Consider the following 20,188-nt stretch of genomic DNA (forward strand, 5'->3'; position numbering starts at 1 on the left):
TAACAAACATGATTGAGATCCTTCTAGGTGTAGAGTGTTTATCAATCTATCCTCATTTTTTACAAGATAAGAAAGCTCAGAAAGGCCAAGTGACTTGCTAATGTCACACTTCCAGTAAATGGCAGAGCTCAGATTCACTTGCACGTCTTGCCCACAAAACAGATGTCTTTGCAAATGCCACACTGTTGTCCTTAAAAAAATGGCTATCATATCAGAGACAGAAAAGATCCCATGTGATGGACTCCTGGGTGCCCAGCACCTCCACCCATTCAAGTGGTTTCCTCAGGAGCTGTCATATTTTATAAGATCCTGGCAGCTTAGCCTCTGTTGGTTAGTTCAGGGTGAGACATGACCCAAATTAGGAAAGTAAGATTCTTTCAGATAATTTGGAAATATGAAAGGAAGTTAGTATGTCTGAGATGATTGAAGCCATACAATAAAAAACTCAAAAGATGTTAGCAGCAATGTTTGCTGCCGAGTGAAGAATGCCAGTTTTCAATGACAGACAGTGAAGCAGAGAGGAAAGAGACCGATATGGTTTGGCTGTGTCCCCACCCAAATTTCATTTTGAATTGTAATTCCCATAATCTCCACGTGTCTTGGTAGGGACCTGGTGGGAGGTAATTGAATCGTGGGGGCAGTTATCCCCATGCTGCCGTGCTCATGATAGTGAGTGAGTTCTCATGAAATCTGATGGTTTTATAAGGGGCTTTTCCCCCTTTGGCTCGGCACTCTCCTTGCTGCTACGTGAAGGAGGATGTGTTTGCTTCCACTTTTGTCATGATTGTAAGTTTCCTGAGTCCCCCCCGCAGCCCTGCAGAACTGTGAGTCAATTGAACCTCTTTCCTTTATAAATTAGCCAGTCTCAGGTATGTCTTTATTAGCAGTGTGAGAATAGACTAACACAGAGGGAGAGTTCTGGCAGAATTTGGACCTGAGTTCTGGTTGCCCATGACATCCCGCTGCACTTTCAAACAGCTCAGTCATTCCTTCCTCCCTTGCACTCCATGTGCTAATAGGTCCCCTTTTTTGCTTTGATTGTTGAAGGACCCTATGTTAGCTTCCCATGGCTATTGTAACCAATTACTACAAACTGAATGGCTTAAAACAACAGAAATATATTCTCTCACAGTTCTGGAGTCCAGAAGTCCGAAACCAAGGTATTGACAGGGTTAGTTCCTTCTGGAGGCTCTGGCAGAGGACTCGTTCTCTGTGTCTCTCAGCTTCTCATGGCTGCTGGCAGCCCTTGGCATTCCTTGGCTTGCAGGATCATCACTCCTGTCTCTGCCTCCATCTTCATGTGGCCTCCCTGACTGTATCTCTGTGTGTTTTCCCCCTTTCTTTTCTCTTTCAGGCAATCTCGTTTTTGGGCGTAGGCTCCACCCTTATCCAGGACGATATCCTCTCGAGATCATTAGCTTAACTGTATCTGCAAAGACATTTTTCCAAACAAGGTCACATTCACAGGTTCTGGGAGCCTCTTTTGGGGGGCCACAATGGACCGCTAGCAAAAGAGAATTGCAAATTGTAGTGGTGACTAGTTTCAAAGTTTAGTGCTACCCATCCTAGTGAAGTTTTTCATGTTTAATTACACTTTCCCTGCTGCTACCGCTACCTATTTTTTTTTTTTTTTCCCTGTAAGGTCATTTAGACATTTAACAAATATAGCACTATAATCGGAAGAATGAACTGTGTTGGCAAATATGTAAATACATCTATGAATATTTTAGATTTATCTTTTTGTGTTGCAAAGGCAAGCAAGATGATCAAATGATCTCAGTTTTCTTAGTTCAGTGATGCCAGTGGTAGATAACTGCAGATAAGGTAGATAAACTATCCTATTCCACTTGTATCTTCCATGCACTGCTGAAAATTCATTTGTGCCTTTTCATTGCTTCAAGAATGGTATTATAACACCTTCAAGAATGGTTTACTAGAAAGTTCTGATGTCTAGACACCACATAGGTATGTTCTGATTTGTTTTGTTTTTGAATAAATGACAAAAAAGAGGAAGTGTGTTGGTGTTTAGTGCTTTAACCAATGTAAGTTGCCTTCTCTTTCAGAGAAATGTTCCCTATTATATAAAGTCAATTTCCATGTAACCAGCTATTTGCTGGGGTAACAAATTTACCCCATCCTGGAATCTCAAATAAAAAATCCATTGTAATGCCATTATATGACCAGTTTTATGTTTACTAGCAGCTGTCTTCCCATCTTCGCTATTGTAGAGTAAAACTATTGTACTGGTATTAAAAAAAACTCCTGTAACAACAACAAAAATACAAAGACCCTGGTTTACAAGAGTTGTTTTATTAGGAAAATACTATGGGATGGATTCAATGAAAAACAAAAACCATGCCTTCCGCTCAGTATAATCTTACCGATGCTGTCCATCTTCCTGATTCACTGCTGAGGTACTGCTTTACCTTACAGAAGGCATCCAAAACGTTTAAACTTTGTGTTTTCTGTATTCTGACGGTTTCACAAGGCAATTTCCAAATGCATACTGTCTTTAGAAATAAAGTTTGAATTCAGACAGAGCTCAACTTGAATCAATCATACAAGCATTGTATCTGATAATTATATAGATTCTCCCAGAATGGATGTAATGATGCCTCTTCCTTAAGCCCCTTTACCTTGCTATGTTGTAAGCAGTCTCCTTTGTGTATTATAGCACCCTGTTTTAACACAGTCAGTCCAAAAATAGGAATGCCAAGGTCTTGCAATGTAAAATCTCTTAGTGTGGGACTAAAAAAGAAGATATAGCTTTCACAGAGGGACAAAAATGCTATAAACATGTGATGGCTGATTTGTTTGGGGTAGAGTTAATTACTTCTTTGTTAATTCCTGATAGAGTTTAGAAGGCTCTTTAACAACTCACTTTTGGCTGTTTATGTATCTTTTTCTTTAAAGAGCCACAGATGATTAAGTTAAAAAAAAAAAAAGTCCATACTTTTTGGTAGGTAACCGTTTTAGCTGACATTATAATTTTCTGTCCTCAAACTGACTTTACCCTTTTTAATGATGTTCATGCTCTTAATCAGGACTATATAAACAATCCATATTACAAATTTCATACAGACATATGTGAACATTTAACAGGCTTTGGGAGACATTTGCAGTGTAGAATATCTAGCTGGATTTTCTTCCTTGGAGATTATCCTGTACTAGTAACAAGCAGAGAAAATATTTCCCACGCCTGTGAGTATTTAGGAGTTCCTTTGTGTGCCTAAATCTTTTTTTCCCCATACAGGGGAAGTGGTGTGCACTGGGGGTAGGCAGAAGAAAAATGACAAGAAGCAAAAGCTTTGCTGCTGTGGGATCAAATTCCAAGCAGAATTCCTTCATACACTTCCATTTCTGTGAAAGTGCGGTGTGGTGTTCGTTTTCACTGTATCTGCTCGCTTAATTGTTTCTGCCTGTTCATTTCGTTCCTCAGTGAAAACATTAGCCTAAGGGACATTTGAAAATCAAAAGGTAGGCTTGGAGTTTAACAGGAAATGAACAGTGGTGTTGCTGCAATATTAAAGTAAAAGTTTAGAACCAATAAGAAATAGCCACAATTCTAAACTCAACACGTCTTTTCTCCTTTTTGTTTCCTTTGCTCTCCCAAATGTCAAGATTAAAGAAAAACATTCCATGGTTTCTACATGTTTACATTGCAAGGACGTATAAAAGATGCTGTGAGGTATGCATTAAAAGAACTTATCTTAGATACGGCAAAAATCCAGAGATTTTGAATTATTATGCAGGAATATATAAAATCCAGGACAGATTTCCTGACAGCTATAATTATTTAATTCTTTTAGAATTATCTTTTTCCACCCCCAAACCTCCTCTTGCCAGAATTGTTGAGATAATTAAGGAAGTAGTGGGAAGGTTAGAATCTGAACCATTTCAAAACCAAAACTGACCAGATAATTGTCCAACTCTGTTTCACTTACAATGCAGGACTATGACTTCTGTGTTGGCATGTGTGTGCTAAAGTTTGACCTCTGGCAGGGAAATTGTCTTCAGACAGAATAGAACTTGAACTTCAGAAGTCCAGTGGTCCTCATTGTAGTTGCCCATTTGCACTCAACGTAGCATGGCTTAATTGCAACAAATATCAGTTATGCTAAATGCTGGTATTCTAACAGCTCAAGGCGAAGTGTTGTTACCGTCCACCTTTTCTCTGATCACCGAGACAAAAGATCAAACAGAAATATTTTAAAAAACACTCGCAGAGGATCATCTCAACTTAAAATACTGCCTCTTTTATGACCACATTCTCCATCTTAACAAGGAAATCAAACAATTCAAGGGGAGCAAAGCAAAGAAATCCACAGAGAAAAGTTGTTTAAAATTGCCCACTGGATACAGCCATTGTAAGAGTTGAATAATGAGGTGGGAAAATATCAGACTTAAAAAAAAAAAAGCCTAGATATTTAAACATACAAAAGTTATCACACCATTTATTTTTGGAAATAATTCGGGTTAATCCAAATAGCCGTGATGAGGAATAGTCGAATAACAAGTAATTACCTTTTCCTGCCTTTGAAGAACAATGGATTTGGGATGAATCCAAATTTGTAAAAAGCAATCATGATTTTATATTCAATTATCTCACGGAAAGATCTCTGCAGTTTTGCATTAGTTTCTTGATGCTATACTTCATGGGCACTGCACACTTGGAGAAATAATCAAAACTTATTAATGTATTCAATTATTCATTGATTATGTATGGCACTCATTAGTTTTAAGAATAGCAGGTCAACAGAACTATTGATTAGAAAAAAAATTTTTGGAAGAAAAACTGGCTCTCTTAGCTACCTTTGCAGTGGTCATTCTCCGTGGAGAATGTAATCATTTGGCTGTTTCTATTGCGGCAGTGGAAGCTGTGTTTGTGGTGGTGGGTGGGAGCATGACACTAGGTATATGTCTGAAACGGGGAAGCAAGGCAAATGGACAAATTGCAAGTTAAATACTTTAGGAGGGAGGGGACGTATTTTTACAGGTATCAGTTATTGTCCTTACAAGTAATAAATAATGCTAAATAAAACATGTAACTAAATGGGCATTAAAGACCTTTTACATACATAGAAGACAAGAAACGCTTTTTTTCCTCCTATGCTGCAGACTGCAGGCATTTTCCTCTGCCTCTGTCAAGTGTAATTCTTTCTTGATGAATGACAAGGCAGGATAATAGGCTGTGGTCGCCATGGCAACCAGACAGCAGCACTGTGTGCCTAGCATTTTTTCATCTGAAAATGAAACCAGAAGCAAAGAAAAGCTGAAAATGTAACCAACAGATTAACTGATACAAAAAAAGAAAAGAAAGAAAGGAAGAAAAAAGGAACAAAAAGGCAAGTTAGATTACAAGCAATTAAAATTACAGTACCTAGTCATTCCCTCTCTCTCTCTCTCACACACACACACACACACACACACACTGACTAGCTATTTTTAAATACTATTTGAGAAACATGAAACAATCATGTTTTATCTTTATTTTTCCAAATGCTTCATTTGTTTTTGAAATCTAGGAAGAATTGATTTTTAAAGGGGCATTTAAATTCATTAATCACTGAAATTTATTAAGCTTTATGTATTGTGTTTGTATTGGAATTTCTAAATTCCTTTTCTCTCTAGCGCCCATCCCAGAACTATCCAGAGACCAAATGCTTAACGTGCAACAGTTTTATCTGGATGCAGGGTTGGTGGGGTGGGGTGAGGGAGGCAAGGTGACTTGAAGCTGAGAAATAAGAGGGCAATATTATATTAGCACTCATGGATTCTATAGACTTCACTCAAAGTATTTACTAAGCAATCAGAGTTGCTTTTCTATTCAGCAAAAGGAAGGCTGCAATTTTCTGCTATATCCCCATTCCTAAGCATAAGAAGGTTCCTGGATCCTCATTCAATATATTGCATATTCTGTCCATATAATTTCCTTTCATTTACTGATCTCAAAACTTGTATTGAAGCTTTCCTGTGAGATCTTCTCGGTCTCTACTGAACACAAATAAAAGAAAACAGACATAAAAGAGTATTTTCTGAGAGCCGCTGTCCCTTTACACCGCAGGTTTGGTAGAGGCAAAGAACACTGAGCTAGAAGTTAGAGGACAAAAGTCCTGTGAGGGGTGCAGCTTTGCAACTGCAGGTCAAAGAGCAAACCAAACAGGCCTCGGAATCAACATACTTGAGTTTGAATCTTAGCTCCATCCTTTTGGTAATCATAGTTTTCATAATAGGTAATATGATAATAGGTATCTGTTACAAATGAACCAGAGAGTTCTTAAACTCTCTGAGAGTCAGTAGTTTTCATCCTTAAAATGGGCAAATCTTATCTACTTCATGGGAATGAGAGGATTCATGAGATCATCTGTTGAAAGTGTCTGGTATATAATAGGAGTCACTTAAAGATTCCTCCTTCCTGTAATCAAAACACCCAGTTTTCTAATATGTGTAATAGAAATGTCTGTACTGTGTGTGTGTGTGTGTGTGTGTGTGTGTGAGAGAGAGAGAGAGAGAGAATGTATACATAACCACCTGTTTTGGAACGATGTAAATCAAATAAGTTACTCTATGTGAAATGATTCAAGGGTACAATGTGGTCATGAAAATGGAAGACAGTGTCACCAAGAGATGTTGACAAACCTCTTTTCCAGAAAAATCCTAAAGAAAGGTGTCCGACTCCAACCCGCCCTGAGGCAGAGAAAAAGATTGACCAGCCAAGTCAGGGCTCCTATTGCAGGAACTTTCCCTTTATGACCAGGAGACTGAAATGTGAAAGAGGCCCACAGAGCAAGTTCCGGGAAGGTGGTGAGCACACGGGGGCGTCCGAGCAGGCTAGGGCCATGGGTCCAGCGAGCCTAGCCACAGAGCAAGCACTTCCGTCCTCCCTCTAACGTACCCAGTGTCTGCGCTGGCCACCCACAGCAAGGCCTCATAAATCCTTCCTTTGTCCCCATTTCCCCAACACACACAAATGCAAAGTGAACAGTTGGATCAAAGCTTTTAATGTGCTTTGTACTGTTTTATTTGAAGAGATCAGGTCTGATATTTGAGAGGAAGAGTCCATCTGGCTAGGCTGAGCTCAAGGAGCCTCAGACAAATTGTAAACAAGACCGGGGCACAAGCTCCTCTCACAGCCCACAGCCTGCCACTGCCATTGCCAAAGCACTATCTCACGCTAGCAAGGTTTTCCTGACCATTCATGCAAAAGGAGCTTAGTTACCAAAATGGACCCTCTTACAGGATTTCCTAAACTTTTCTAGCACATCTTGCAAATTACCACTGGCAGTCCTGTCTAAGCTTCTAATGGCCTAACATCGCACCTATAATTTTTAATTTTCCAACAGTAGATATCATGGTGCATTGCATAGTGTTAAGATCCTCAGTTGTTCAAATAAACTCCCCTAGTAGAGTGAGAATGTGAAGATTGAAGATTGGAGAGAAGGGAATAATTACTTTATTAAATGTGATGTACATTTCTAAAAAATAAAATTAAAGCTTACACTGTTTACTATCTTTGGAATACAAAGAAGGGACATATTAGTTGCATTTCTTCTGTCCCAGCATTTATCACACTTGACATCATCATTTATGCAGTTATCTGTTCTTGCTGGATTGTGCGCTCTTTACAGAGGGAGCCATGCCTATCTTGCTTCTTGACGCATCCCCAGGACCTAACAGGTAAACTTGGCTTATGGTAGGCACTTAATGAATATTTGTCAATCAAATGACCGAACTTTGAAGTCAGACACACCTATATTTGTACTGTTGCTCTGCAACTCCTTAGTCCTGACCATGAGCACCTTTATTTCTCTGAGCCTGATTTCTTCTCCGTAAAATAAAGTGATAATTCTTCACATAATTGTTGTGATTTCTAAATAAGAAACATGATATTTGAAAATGCTTAGTGCCTAGCATAACATAGTAGATATAAAACAGCGATTAGTTTTTCTTTAAAAAATTTAAACTGCTTTGATGAATTTTTAGTGAGTTGCTTGCCATTCCAAAAGATCTTTCCTGGTAGTCTTTGGAAACCCATACAATGCTGGTAGAGGGGTAATAGGTTTATAAAAGATTCATTCCCCAAAAGTGTGTATGTGACCCTAAAAATGTGTATGTGACATGTCACCATGTCTTTTGCAAGCACAGAAGAGCAAATATCATCTGTAATTAACTAGAACAGGGAAGGTTTGAATTTGACTGGAAAGACCAGGATGGAAAGTGAATGTAGACCCCTGGGGTTGCAGAGGGTGAAGGACCAGAAATAAACGCACAGCAGTACAGCCATTAATCTAGGGATGACCACCTGTGTTGGAGCATCTGGAGAACAAATCACAGATAGCAAAATTGTTCTGAGGCACAAGACAAGTGGGATGCATGCAACGTCAGTTGAAATCAAAGATAAAACTAACATTCAGGCAATATTTATTAAGCACCCACTGCATATGGGAAAATGAATAGGTGCATTCACATATGTATATCCCTAAACTTAGGAGGCAGTTGCACAGCAGTAAAGCACAGATTCAAAAATCAGATGCCAGGGTATCTGTCCAGGCTCTTCTACTTAATAGTATGACCGGTACATTATTTAAATTCTCATATCACGATTTCCTCACCTGTAAAAGGGGGATAACAATAGTACCTACCTCACAAAATGTTTGTGGTCATTAAGTGATTCGATACACATAAAAACACTCAGAACAGGGTCTGCACATAGAAAGGATTCAATAAATTTTAATTATTGTGGGTTGATTTGTATTCATTCATTTTTTAACCTTTATTAGAGCTAACAGAGATTGTCGACTTATGACAGAAAAGAGCTGTAGACCTGGGATCAGAAGACTTGGGTTTGAAAATCAATTCTGCCATTTACAAGCCTCAGTTTCCTCATCTGAAAATAGAAGGAAGAAGACCTGGCTTGAAAGATGTGCTATGAGTTGTCTATTTATTTAAGGAGACCAAGATCAAGTGTGTCAGTTGAGAACATGCAAATGATAAGCAGAGTTTTAAACTGCAGGCAGTGAATATCAGGGACACTTAGTAGATGATTTCAGGCCAGAGCAGCAGAGGTTAAAGTCCCTGCCCTTGGACACTAAGGAATAGGGAATCAAACATCAGAGACAGGAGTCTCCAACATTAGCACAACAGCCAACTTAAACCTGAGACACAGTGGTGCTAAATTACTTTTCCAAATTCACAATTCAGATAAGGTCACCATTCTCAAAGGCCTCCAATGACTCCACCCTGGCCTAAGAATAAAAATCTAAGCTCCTATGACCAACATTCAATTTCTTCCAGGACCTGCTTTCAGTCTTCAGTTTCTGCACCATCTCCCTTTTGAGATTACTAAGATATTGACTATTTACTATACATGCACATGACTTTCTACAGATAGAGGTACAAGCTTTTGATCTCACTCTTGCTTCCATCTAGAACACTGTTTCTTCCCGTCTCCATCTGTCCAAGTTTCCCATAACCACCAAGTCTCAGCTAAAGGCTGCTTCCTCTGTAAATCTTTCTCCAGTCCTCCAAGCTCAAAGTGCTCTCTTGAGCACTGAACAGTTTCTATTTTGTATTAGAATCATGTATGTTTCTGTATCTGCCTGTTATCCCCTAAACAATTACAAGTTTCTTCTATTGGTAGAGCTTTTAGCTGTTTCGCCCTTGTTTGCTTGAAAAGGGGTTTAAACAGCAATCATGAAATATATATATCTTTTGTTATTTGTTTGATAATATATATGAATATATGAATATATATGAATGAATATATGAATGAATTAGTGAGTAAAGGAAAAAGCAAATCTGTAACTCCCTGACCTATCACCAGGTTTGGTTTTATAATAAAAACAAGGCTGATCATAGATGTATTAGTAGTAATAATATGAGTGAATTATTATTTTTTCCTATTATGAGCCACACTTGAACTATGAGGTAGGGAGGCAGTGGTGAGTAAACCATACACATCTCCCTTCTCTGGAGGAAAGTCCTATGGGAGGAGCATGCATTTATCAAATCATTGTCGAAATACATAATTACAAACCATGAATGATATAAAGAAAAACATTACAGCAAGTTATGAGAACACAAACAAAGGGACAGGATCTAATTGGGAGGAGGTCAAAGAAGGCTTTCTTGAGGAGTCGGTATTTCTGTTCAGATTTGGAATGATGATAGCAGTTGCTTATAGGCAGAGCAGTGACTTGACTGCAGGGGACTGAATAGAATGGCCATTAAAGGCATTTTACCCTGCAATCAGATGTTTCTGGGATTGTGAAGGTGGGAAGTGGTTTAGCATCTGTGTGTGTGGAATAATTTTCAGTGTGTGTGGAAAATAAAGTAAGCAGCCAATAAGAAGGATGGCCCGGAGAAGAACATGATGAAGCAGGACAGAGATAAAGCCAGGGGGAGGGGAGGAAATAGCTCAAAGAATAAATAATAAATCTGAAGAAGTAAAGAAATTAAACACAAGGCAAAACGGAGGAAATGGTGAGTATACCACTAATATCAGTCCTGAGTAGCTCAAATAAAACCCATAAACCTTTAACCGAGAAGTATATCTTTGTTTGCAGTTAAACTTTCTGCATTTAGAATTTAAGGAAAGAATTTTGGCTAAAAGGAAATTCTAAGCTGGTTAAGGAAATCCTAAGTTGGTCTTTCATTAGATGGGATTAAGTGCCAGGGGTTGGGGCTAGCCTCTCTGCAGCTTTTGCTGGGGCTGGATATCTATTTGTAAACATAGGTGTAGTTAAACTTAGGAAAACAAATGGGACGGCTGAAGGTTGCACTGGAGAAGAAGGCGGCAAGTGGAGTTGTATAGATGACCTCTAAGTTCCATTCCAGTGATTAAAATCTTAAGTATTTAAAAAGCAAAGGGAGAAGGTGCATCTGGAACTCTGAGACACTGTATTAATGATTCTATTGTCACGTGAACCTTTTAGGATACCGATTGGTATCCTTTTGCTCATGTACATTCCTCAAAAGTAGCATGTTTTCTGGTCCTCCTGCGTGGATGGAATGAATGTCTCTCGCTCTGCTGGCACAATAATGATGGAGACACAGGAGCAAGAACCTGTCTCAGGGCACATCTGTAATTGAACTTCAGTGGGTTTGGATTTGAAAGCAAGTGACAGAAACAGAAGGGCATAGAGTGTCCAGGTTATTGGAGCAAAGTAGGAAGTAGAGCTGCGGGAACAAAAGATAAGCTTTGTCTGCTTAACAGTCTTCCCAGACAAATTGTGTTGAAAAATATAATAAGAGTGATTTAGCTTGGGTTCCTCCCTTCACCCCTGCAAGTCTGCCATGGGGTCAAAGAAAAAAAAATCAATCATTGGAGAATCCTTCCTTGAGCAGTGAAGTCTTGTCAATCTTCTAGGTTCCTTTATTAAAGCCCTAATACCCATGGGAGGACCCCAGCTTATTAAATAATATGTTAGAGAAACGTTACTCTATCAGGTACTCTCTAACAGGTACAGAGAGCTGAGCTCAAGACCCTAAAGGCAGGAGACACAGGACAGAGCTACGGGTTAGGCAGAGCACTACCACATGGGAGAATGCTGGAGAAAATTCTGTCCAACTTCACAAGGGAGGCTCAACCAGGGCCTCAGTTGTATAAAGAGCCTCTGCTGGCTCCCAGTAAATAGCTCCTGGCCCAACACAAAGTCACTGTATGTGCAAACATTTTATTCACAGAGCAGTCACTTGCATCAATTATACAATAAAAATGTGCACATATTTGGGGCACTTGCTCTTTAGTATTCATGGGACTTCACATGGTCAGACATTTAGCCAGATGCAAGAAAAAGTGATTATCAGCTACATACAAAATAAAAAGCATGAGAGAGACTTCCTCACTGCAAGCATGATTGCCTCAACCCATGCTTTTGTGAATGGGCATTACTGACTGGCATTCAGACCGTAAGAAAATTGGCCAATGAGAACTCAGCAATGCTCTGATTGAAAGCTGGTCGCACACACACAAGAAATGCCAGTATGCAGAACCTGATAGCAAGATTTTAAACATTCTCTAGAGCAGAACGTATAAACTGAAGAATCGGGTAAAAAGATGAATTCATGGTTATTAGCTAATAATAAGACTATAATTATTGCAAAACATCTTGGACAATGCAGGATGGTGAGTAGGGCTGAAAATGGAAATAAATAGTTTTCTAAAAAGGTAAAAATGAATGACTCAGGAAGAAGTTAACTTGTTTTTTATATGACTTTCTTTTAGGGTTCAAAAGCTACTTATAACATTTTTCTCAGCATTGCTTTTAAGGTTATTTCATTTCTGGAGTCAACCTGGTTGTACATTCAATGAACTTGATACTTCACTGTAGAACCTCTTTTCTCTGAAAGGTCTAAAAAAGGCCCCGGTGACCCACCACGGTGGGGGTTCTCAAACTCAGCACTTAATCTCAATTAAGAGATTCAGTGGGGAATGTGCCTTTTCAAAGAAGATACTGAAAACCTAAAATGAAAAAGATAATCTTCTTACCTAGTATGATTCTATAATCAGCTGGTTTGGACTTGGTGTTCAAGATGTAAATTCAATCCTTGTATAGATCAGTTAGTTTCTACTGCACAAACACTTGTCTGTCCTCACTATGTACCATGATCTCAGATAGTCCAGCCTAAGTCCAGCTGGCCACCTACCAAATGCCATTGTTTAAAGAGAACAGGGCCATTATTTAAGGAAAGTGTGGGTGGCTCCCTGTGTGTCTTTAACATATGTTTTCACCTAAATGTGGGTGAGTTAAAGCTTGATATATAAAGGAAAGAGCATATTATTACTTAAGTAAATGGACTATCTAGGGGATAGAAGCATAAGTCAAAGAATGTGAATGTTTCCCCCATTGCTAGTGATTCCCCTGCAAATATGTTTTTAGCGTATTTGGTATAATTATCCGTGAGAACAGATGGAATGGGATCACAGGTACTTCAACCTTCTTGATAATCAGAAAGTCATTTCTATTTGACTTTGGAATACAATGTTTACCACTCCTACACAGGCCCACCTTCTTCATTATGTTCAACTTAACTTAAACCTGTATTTCCATGTCCACTGGAAGGCACTGGACATAATCCTTTATGCAGTCTGTCTCAAGTTTTCATCTTTTACTTTCTTATAGATATTTTCTCTAGTCTCTTCATCTTCCTGCTGTCCCCCCATGCTTGAATCAGGCAGAAATTCACACCGTTAATTTTCCAGAGACTAAATGTTACTAAGGGTCAGCATTTCTTTACATGTCTGTTTCCCCTAATGAGGTGAGTTCTTTGATGACAAGGATTATGTATTATTCATCTTTGTATTCCCAGGACATAGTATGTCCTAAATTAATGTTTATTGAATGAATTAACTATAAAAATATGTAACAACTCATTAAGATATTTTGCCAGTCAATTCTATAATTTCTTAAACTGTTAGTTTAGCATAAAGCATTACATTGCTCTGGGCAAGCAGGTAAGTGGCTATTTACAAGGCAGATTTATATTTAATTGGATATAATGTATTCTAATGATTTGAATTGATTTGGTTAGTCTAATTTGGATGAAAGACACTCAGTCCATTGGTGTTATTTATTTCCTTGGTGGTAATAAATGAGATTCCTTCTAATACCTTGCTGACGGCAATTTGAACGTCAGTGGAACAGTTGGAGCCTTTCACTTTTGCAATAATGGTTTAGGGGCAAACAATAGGACCCTTAAAAACCTATCTAATCCAGCTTTATGGCCTTATAAGCTGTCAGGCTCTTCATTTTTTTTTCATGATGGGGAGATAAGACAGGATGTAAGAAAAGCAGAGAGGCGACCGTGGGGCTTAAGGAGCTAAAGGACTTTGAGATCAAGTAAATAATAAAATTGGTAGGTGGAGAAACTGCTTTCCCTCTAATCTCTATTTCCATTTTTGCAAGTGGAAATATGTACATAAAATCAAGCAAATGATGAATGTAGAAATTCCTAATGATCTTGTGAATAGCAAGATTGGAAACAATGAAAAAATGTCTTAATCAACTTGTAGAGACAGAAGGCTATTTTACTACAGGAGGTAAAATTTTGGGACACACTGCACCCACATTAATATGCTTAGTAAACTAAAAGCCACACAGTATGAAGACATTACCTGTGGTCATAAAAATAAAGGTCTAGGGGTGAGGTGCAGTGGCTCACGCCTGTAATCCCAGCACTTTGGGAGGCTGAGGCAGGTGGATCAGTTGAGGTTAGGAATTCAAGACCAGCCTGGCCAACATGGTGAAACCTCATCTCTACTAAAAATACAAAAATCAGCAAGGTGTGGTGGCTCATGCCTGTAATCCCAGCTATTCGGGGGGCTGAGACAGGAGAATGGCTTGAACCCGGGTGGCGGAGGTTGCAGTTAGCCGAGATCATGCCATTGCATTCCAAGCTGGGTGACAGAACGAGACTCCGTCTCAAAAATAAAATAAAATAATATAAAATAAAAACAAATAAATAAAAGTCTAGATAAAAGACTTCGAGTTTTTCATATTGTTTGAAGAGAATTCTTTAAATCAAGCACAGCCAATAACAATTTGGACTCAAAATCAAGCAAATTTCTCCCTTTTAAACAGTGTATTAGTAGGCTGAAGCTGTTCACCTTGATTCAATGAACTGAACTGGACTTTGGATTTTAAAATTTACAAAAATCCTCCAAAAATTCAAGTCTTCACAAAAAAGACTTGTGAACGAGGAGTCAGGAAAACTGGGCTCAAGTGTTGTCCTGCAGGTCTTCATGGTACCTGCTCAATATTCTACCCCAAATATTTCCTTTACCAAAATGAGATAATATCATATGAATACTAGGCAGACAAACTAAATAATAGATTAAAATGTGTTGCTCTAACCCTTTGGGAGAAATCATTAAAATATAAGGAGTTTGTATTTTTATTACACCAGAATTACCTACAGCCCTGTATCTAGTTCTAGCCATCCAGCTAAGGATAGATTCAGAAACAGTTCAAAGCTTTGCTGATGGTAAGAGTTCTAGAAATAGATGGTATTTTTTAAAAACATTAAGAGAACTGGGATTATTTATCCTGTGGAAGAAATGTTTGAGAAAGGATGAAATCATGGTTTGGAATTAGAGCAATGATTCTCAAAGTGTGGTCCCAGGACCTACAACAGCAGCAACCCCTGGAAACTTACAGAAAATGTAAATCCCAGGCCTCTATCCCACACCTGCTGGATCAGGAAGTCTAGAGGGGCTCTAACAACCTGTGGTTTACCAGCTCTCCAGGGTGATTTTGATGCTCAGCCTAGTTGAAGAACCACTTGGTGAACAGGAGCAGTGGTCTTGCAGAGAATAGGGAAAGTGAATAGTGATACTCATTGAAACAGAAAAGAAGGGTTGGGACAGCTTTTAAGTATTTAATCTTTTCCCCTGTGAAAGAAACCAGATAGCAAAAGTGGACAGTATACAAGTAACTCGGAGAAAAAGCATAGAAACCATCTAGAAAGGGCCCTTTTCTTTCTTTCTTTCTTTCTTCCTTTTCTTCAAGGAGAGTACAGAATCCATATGACTTCCTACATGAAGTTTTAGAAGTAATTTTAACATTGGTTTACTCAAATGAAGTTTTAAGGGAACAATAGTAGCATCAGAAGCAAAGCCAAATATGTACACCAAATTCAAGCAGTAATGGCTCTTAAATAATCCATAATTGGCTGGGCGTGGTGGCTTATGCCTGTAATCCCAGCACTTTGGGAGGCTGAGGCAGGCAGATCATGAGGTCAGGGGTTCAAGACCAGCCTAGGCAACATGGTGAAACCCCAACTCTACTAAAGATACAAAAAATTAGCTGGGCATGGTGGTGCATGCCTGTAATCACAGCTACTCAGGAGGCTGAGGCAGGAGAATCGCTTGAACCCGGGAGGCAGAGGTTGCATTGCGCTGAGATTGCGCCATTGCACTCCAGCCTGGGTGAAGGGCGAGACTCCATCTCAAAAAAAAAAAAAAATCATAATTAGTGGAAAGAACCATGACTTTTCAGAAAATCAGTGAAAAAAAAACATGAAATACCAATGAGAAAAGGAAAGATAGAGAAAAAGGAAAGAAGGAAGGGCAAAAGCAAATAGAATACAGAGAAAGAATCACCAACTCTCAGCACAGGAGTGAGGGCAGGAATGAAAACGGTGCTTTCAATGACCCAATACACATCACCATGCAACAGCATAGTACATTGGAGCCTTGCTAGGAATTCTGTCTTCGGGAGCCAGATTGTGAAACTGCTTTTTCATGAATTTCAATTCATTTAAAGAATTCTAATTGAGTTGAAATTCCTTACTATTAATTTCTTTAGGCACTTTGGTAGATAAGCCCCTTGAACAGGTGCCAGATCATACCCACCTTATATAGAGGATTGTTACTATAGTGAGAAGCCAAAAACATATATTTTTGAATCACATTTACTTTTACTTTATTTTGTGGGATAGGTAAGTTTTGAGGATATATAGACATGTTAATATCCATAAATAGTATAGACAAAAGATTTCCTACTCTACTTACCCTAAATCTCCTCTTTCAAGTAAGGATAATTATCAACCCAATAAGATAGCAAGAAAGAGAAAAATCCAGTTATTTAAAACATCAATGTATGCACTATAGTAATCTCAATTATTCACATACAAAATGTTGCCTTTTTGGATTACCTGAAGCAAAATGTTGATCCCAGATCAACTTTCTCTGGCTATCCATCATTTATCTAGATAGCTTCTTCCTAGCATCAGTAGTTGTTAAGAAAAAACAAAACAAAACAAAACATGTAAATATGAGGCCAATGAAAACAAACAAATAAAACTAACCATGCAAAACTAACTTCACTTCTTTCTTTGTTGGTTATTAGACTGATAGCTTTGGGGAATGACATTTGGAATCCTAACTTCAGTATGTGACTTGACTAAGCTTCTTATGATCTCTTTTGGGTAAGTTTGAGTCAAACATTTGAATAAGATGACTCTGAAAAACAATCTTAATTTAGCAGATGTCTTAGGATAAAAAAAAATATTGGGAGATGGAATGATGAGTTGAATTTTAGGATGAGGGAAATAGAGTTTGACAGCAGCATGTATAGAAAAGACTTAAGTGTTTTAATAGATGGTAAGATAAGATGAATCAATACTGAGAGATGGTTGCTAAAAAGATTAATAGGAATTTTATTCCTGGAAATCCAGTACTTAGGGAAAAATTTTGTAAAGGTGATCATCATGCATTTCTTCCCATTTGTCAGTCCACATCTAGAAAAAAGCATTCAATCCAGAGTAGCACATTTAACAAGGCAACCAAACCAACTGGAATGTGGAGACTCACAAGAATGATGAAGGCATGTGAAATAATGCCATGGGAGGAATGACTGAAAGTGCTAAGGGTGCGCAGCCCAGAGAAAAATGACTCTGGACGGAACATGATTTCTTCTTTGAAATATCTGTAGGACTGACAAATAGAAGAGAGACTAGACTTGATAGACTTACACTATATCTCCTAAGGCTAAAATAAGAAACAATAAAAGACGATGCCTTTGTGATTCAATATTAAGAAAAAGTATTCGGCAGGCACGGTGGCTCACGCCTGTAATCCCAGCACATTGGGAGGCCGAGGCAGGTGGATTACCTGAGGTCAGGAGTTTGAGACCAGCCTGGGCGACATGGTGAAACCCCATCTCTACTGAAAAACAAACAAACAAACAAACAAACGAAAATTAGCTGGGCATGGTGGTGTGTGCCTGTAATCCCAGCTACTCGGGAGGCTGAGGCAAAAGAATCGCTTGAACCAGGGAGTCAGAGGTTGCGTGAGCCGAGTTTGTGCCACTGCACTCCAGCCTGGTGACAAAGCGAGACTCTGTCTCAATTAAAAAGAAAAAGAAAGAAAGAAAGAAAGAAGAAAGAAAGAAAGAAAGAAAGAAAGAAAGAAAGAAAGAAAGAAAGAAAGAAAGAGTATTCATATGGTCTTCAGAATATGCCTTAGATGCTCACTTCAGTCAAATTCCCTGCTCCTCTCTGTTAACCTGGGTATTTAAAAGCCAGTGGTGTGTAATCTAAAGACCTTCTCAAAACACTATACCATATTTACATTCAACATCTTTGTAAAGTAAGAACAAGTCAACTACCTTGTTTCTCTTCTTACTGAAGAGCTAACTCTACTATGGAAATTGTAAAGAAAATAATTATCGATAGAGTTAGATCTATAACATAGCCCCTTTGATTCACGAAAATGAAACTTTGAACATGTGTCTCTTGACCTTCACTGTCTAACATTCCTCCCCAAACTCTCCCTAATGTTGATTGCTTAGTTTATTAATTCAAGTTCGTTGAATAAGTCATAGTCTACAATCACGATAGTAGTTTATGAGAGCAAGTGTTGCTGTTACTCCAAGTGCGTGGGGAAGTTGCAGAGGTCCTTTTCTAGAGGCCTTCAAGATAAGTTGCAGAGGTCCTTTTCTAGATAGTGTGATTATTCTACCATTGGCTCGTTCCTACTTTTCCACTGAACCTACCAGTTATCACACTATGAGCAGAGTAAGAAAAAACTCTGTAATACTTGTGTATTACAATGCTACTGCACTTTTAATTTTCTCCCTCCCACTATTGGTAAGCAATGATATAGGCTCCTCAACACAATACCTAATGCTGGGTACTGTAATAATCATGGTGCACTGCTCACAATCCCTGTGGCAAGCATTTACACTGCTCTAAGCACCAGCAAGAAAAGAAACAAAAAAATTTTTTTGTGGTTCCTTTTAGTCCTTGAGTATATCACAAGTTTAACCCTAATTGGATTTACCTGATGTCAGTAAATAACCTGGGACTTTCGGCAGTCATTATCCCAAAGGGTAATAATCAGAAAGTTGAGAGGAAAAAACCTAAAATGGGACTTATCTAATGTGGGAAATTAAGTGACTTAGATAGTTATGTACAAAGGGTATAACCAGAGCCAAGTGTAATGTCCCATGTGATTTTTACTAGGAGAGACTAGTTTTAATAGTTTCATCTTTGGACAGCCCTCCTTTCTAAGCATGTACCTGCCACTTAGGGATCCCCAACCCAACACGCTGAGGCTCATTTCATCATTATTTTCATCATCCTAGTAAAAATTCACTAGGATCTTTTAAGCCGGGATAACCAACTTCTCAAAGTGTTGAAAAACTTGGTGGCTGATATATGCATGGACTAAGTTATGTATATAAGTTAATAAACACACACACACACACACACACACACACATCTTTTAGGACTGGTTTGCCTGAAGTCTTGACATCATGGAATGTCAAATGTCAAATGTCTTTAAAATATGATTATTGGCTGGGCACGGTGACTCATGTCTGTAATCCTGGCACTTTGGGAGCCTGAGGCGGGTGGATCATGAGGTCAGGAGTTCGAGACCAGCCTGGTCAATATGGTGAAACCCTATCTGTGCTAAAAATACAAAAATTGAGGCTGGGTACAGTGGCTCACACCTGTAGTCCCAGCTACTTGGGAGGCTGAGGCAGAAGAATCGCTTGAACCCAGGAGGCGAAGGTTGCAGTCAGCCAAGATCATGCCACTGCACTCCAGCCTGGGCGACAGAGCAAGACTCAGTCTAAAAAAAAAAAAATATATATATATATATATAATATACATGATATATCATGTATATTATATATACATTTATCTGAGTCTCCTAAATGAAGAGAGAGTAAACTGGCAGAGAAATACGCATAAAATAATAATTTGACATTCCACATTGTTGTTATCTATATATAGTGTTGTCCTTGAGGTTAGCAGATGCCAGAATTCCTAGATCAATTAAATAGTGCACCCTTTGCCCACAACTTCCTTTGTAAAAGCTGAATATACAATATACTAACAGATTTTTCAAAATATCTATTTTTCATTTTTAAAAGTATCCCTATTTAAAATGTAGGAGCCTAAAAATATACACAAACCAAATGTTGATTAATTGTAGGAGTTGCATGTTATGATTCCCTCATTGCATCTGGTAACTGCATGTGGTTAGCTACACTTGGTACGACTGGATACAGCTTGACATATTCTGGGATTTATTAAAATGTAAATGACAAAGCAGAAAAGAATGTTCAGACAATTGGATTACTCCATTGACTGAATGTTCCAATACTGTATCTATTTTTGTCAAAGCAATGGTGGTTCCTGCTGTGGAATGCTGAATGGAATATTCCATTGCAGGGCA

The 20,188-nt window shown here is 38.5% G+C and overlaps 1 protein-coding gene across 1 annotated transcript in view; it reads right to left on the reverse strand.

Moving 5' to 3' along the window:
• Positions 1 to 20,188, reverse strand: part of BLID (BH3-like motif containing, cell death inducer) — a 99,840-nt gene that overhangs the window by 36,960 nt on the left and 42,692 nt on the right. The window contains 1 exon segment of the mRNA XM_063608330.1: positions 1,131 to 1,429. The gene's annotated coding sequence lies outside the window, so the exon portion shown is untranslated.

Source organism: Pan paniscus, chromosome 9 (genome assembly GCF_029289425.2).
Source record: "Pan paniscus chromosome 9, NHGRI_mPanPan1-v2.0_pri, whole genome shotgun sequence".
Taxonomy (NCBI): Eukaryota; Metazoa; Chordata; class Mammalia; order Primates; family Hominidae; genus Pan; species Pan paniscus.